We start from the raw sequence: 3,952 nt of genomic DNA on the forward strand, positions 1-3,952 counted from the left end.
GGGGGAGGGGGGAAAAGAGGTAGTGGTGATGGTGGAGGGCACTTAAAGGGAAGAGCACTGGGTGTTGTATGGAAAACAATTTGACAATAAAATATTATGGAGAAAAAAAAAAAGATTCTCTTTTAAGGCATTCACAGGACCATGGTAGAGAAAGGGGAACCCAGACAAGACAGAGATCAGAGTTTGAGGAGGGTAAGGTGGCTGAAATATGTAATATACAAAAAAAGAGTCCTACATATGTAGGTGGAAACTTATTTGAGTTTTTGACTGACTACAAACTGCACATGTATAAAGTTATACTCCATGAAGTAGAACAAAGAAAAACTAGCACTGAATTATAACCAGAGCTCACATTACTGTGAGATATTTGAGTCTCAATCAGACAAATCAGGCAAATGTCACTGAATACATAGGACACTTAGTACATATACAGAATGGCTTAGAGAAAAATCTACTTTAGACCACCCCAGCAAAGCTTACAAATAGGTCACTAAAAAATTAATCCAACTCACAAATTACTTGATTTTCCAATAGAACAAAGTTCTACATTCTTCATAGAAAATCATTAAAATAACCAACAATGTAAGTTTTATACTGTCTAAATTTCAACTAAGAATATGAGAAGCACGAAAATGTGGCCCATCACAAGGAGAAAAATTAGTTAATAGAAAAGACCCAGAAATGACAAAGATTATAGAGTTATCAGTGACTTTAAAATAATGATTATAAATGTGCTGCAGATTTAAAGAAAAACATAAATGTAATGAAACAAGGTAGAAATACATATACACACATACATACATATGTACACACATACACATATATATGTACATATATGTAATTATATATGTGCATATATATGTACGTACATATATATGAACTGGTTATTTTACAGTTGAGTAATATATGAAATGAAAATTTTAAGTGGGTGGTATTAATAACAGATTGGAAACTGCAGAAGAAAAGTTAATGATATTGAAGACATATTAGTAGAAACTATCTAAACTGAAATACATCAAGAAAAAAGCTGAAAAAGAAATGAAATGTCTTAGTTATATATGAGGTAATATCAAATAATCTAATATATATGAAACAAAAATTGACAAAACTGAAAAATATATAGATAAATAAACAATTATATTTGTAAATCTCCATAGTCCTCTCTTGGTACTGATAGAACAAATACACAAATCAATAGATATTAACCAACATGACCCAATAGGTCAAAACACCGATAGGTCAAGTAGAAATTACATAAGAATTTAGAAAAAATTTTTTTTTATTGAATGACATTGGAAACACAATATATCAAAATTTAAATGATGCAACTAAAGTGTTATTATATAGAAGGAAATTTATAGTTCTAAATTCTTATTTTAGAAAATAATAAAATATGCCTAAAATACATTATTTAAGGTTCTTTCATAAATGCTACCAAAAGAAAAACAAATTAACCTAACATAAGCGATAATAATACAAGTAACATAAATCAGTAAATAAACAAGTAAACAAATAAGTTAATTAAAAATAATTTAAGTAGAGGTATTGAGTAGGAGGCAATAGTAAGAACAGAAATCAATGAAAGAAAAAAATGGAAAGAAGTAGGGAAAACCAATTAAATCAAAATGTGTTTCTTTGACAATATCAATAAATTTGAAAACGTTCAAGCTAAGTGGAATGGAGAAAAAAGAAAATAATACAAATCACTATATCAATAATGAAAAAAGGAATTCTCTACAAATTCTACAGACATTAGAAGGATAATGAAGTAATATTATGATATGAATAATATGTCAATAAGTTTGGTACTAAAGAAGATAAGTAGATAAACTCATTGCAGGACAGATATTACAAAAACTGCCCCCTAAAAAATTTTTCATAGCCATATACCTAAGAAATAAACTGACGTATATTAAATACTTTCCTCTGAAGAAAAACCCAGTCCAAAATAACTTCACCTGTGAATCCTAGACAAGCCTTTAAGAAAACTATAATGTCCACCATTTGCAAACTCATAAAATACAAAAAAGAACAAGTCAAAATTCATCTTATGGTGTTAATATTACAAAATTATAGTGTTACAGAATATAAAATTACAGATGAATACTCTCTGAAATAAGTGCCAAAATTCTTTATAAAATATCAGAAAAATCAAATCCAGTAATATGTAATTGTATATCAGATCATGGCCAAATCAGATTTATCTCTGGACTACAAAATTAATTTATAATTTGAAAATTCATCAATATATTTACTGTATTAGTAAAATAACTTTATGATAATCTCAATAGATGCAGAAAAAGGAGTTGACAAAACAATATAAAATCATGATAAAAGCGTTCTAGATAGTAAGAATGGGTAGGAACTTTCTTAAACTGAAAAAGAGCATCTACAAAACCCTCAATCTAAGATCATATATTATGACCCTAAATTTGGGGAAAAGATCAATTATCTCCACTCTCAACATTGCTCTTCACCATTTACTAGAGGTGGAGTCAGGGTAATAAGGTAAGGAAAAGAAATAAAGGATATATGACAGGAAAGGAAGAGGTCAATGTGTTGTTATTTGCATATAACATGATTATGTATGTAGAAGATCCTAAGAATCTACAGGAAAGCTACTAGAACTAAAAGTGAATTTAGCAAGTCAGGAAATACAAAATCAATATAGAAAAATCAACTGTTTTCTTTATATTAGCAAGGAATAATTAAAAATTAAATGCTATGTAAAGGTGTTGATGCCAAACCAGCATCAAAAGCATATAATACCTGGAATGAAGTAAATTAAATATATATAAGAATTTTATGCTAAAAGTGACATAAAATTGTCGAGAAAATAAAATACCTAAATCAATGGAGAGATGTACTATGTTTGCTTAGCATGGTATAGGTGCTCTTATTTAATGCAAATTATACTTCAATAAATTAGATTCAAAAAAAGAAATGTATGCATACAGTATGATAAATAGTATACCAAGGGAATAAGGACTCAGTTCAATTTCGTGTGGTTGAAGGGTTTTCCAGAAATCCTTCCCATATTGGACAGCTGTAGGCAGAGTAATTTTAGATGGACAAAGAGGGATAGATAGAAACTCTTTCAGAAACTCTTTTAGGTAGTTTCTAAAAGAGAGACTATCATGAGCCTGGCACATTTAAAACCAGTCAGGGTTTCAGTAAACCTGGGGTACAGGATACAAGGCGTAGACAGTGAAAGATGGCAGAGGAAGGGATCAGATCATGAAAGGTCTCTTCTCATGACCTTGAGAATGAGCATCTCCTTAAATTTTGCACCTTTGGTGATTCTCTGGCCTCACCCTCATCCTGGCCCTGTTTAGAAGCCACTCTATGGATCTGGGGTTTTTCCTTAGAACCTTTCATTTCTTCCGAATATACAGATGGAACAACAACAACAAATAGATAATCTTCCCTGCTTACTGTGGTCTCCTAAGCTTGGATGGGTTTATTTTTTTCCTAGCACTCAAAACAAACTTTATTCCACATAGCAACTCTGTGGAATGAGATGGATTTAAAAGAAGGGAAATATGGAAAGTTACTGCCTATAACAGAAACTTAGAAGACTCAATTAAATGATCAAATGCTAAAATACCTTTAGCAGTGTATACACTTCTTTAAAATATGTTATCAAACAGCCTACTTGAATGGAAAATTTTTAAGTATAATTGATTTTTCATATTAGTGACTTAGTTAAATGAAAACAAACAGAAGCCAAAACAGCTTTTTACTGCCATGTGAGACAACATCAAAATATAAATATGCATTGCGCTATTCAACATCATCCCAAGGTTAGCACTCAACTGGAAACAAATTGAACATTACTTTCTCTTGCTGTTTGTTGTTGTTGTTGTTGTTGTTGTTGTTGTTGCTGCTGTTCAAAAAATAAAAAACCCGTCTTTTTGATGCAGATTAAGAAAATTCTTAGTTTAAGAAGCCA

The sequence above is a fragment of the Suricata suricatta genome, chromosome 8 (assembly GCF_006229205.1).
Source record: "Suricata suricatta isolate VVHF042 chromosome 8, meerkat_22Aug2017_6uvM2_HiC, whole genome shotgun sequence".
In the NCBI taxonomy this organism is placed as follows: domain Eukaryota; kingdom Metazoa; phylum Chordata; class Mammalia; order Carnivora; family Herpestidae; genus Suricata; species Suricata suricatta.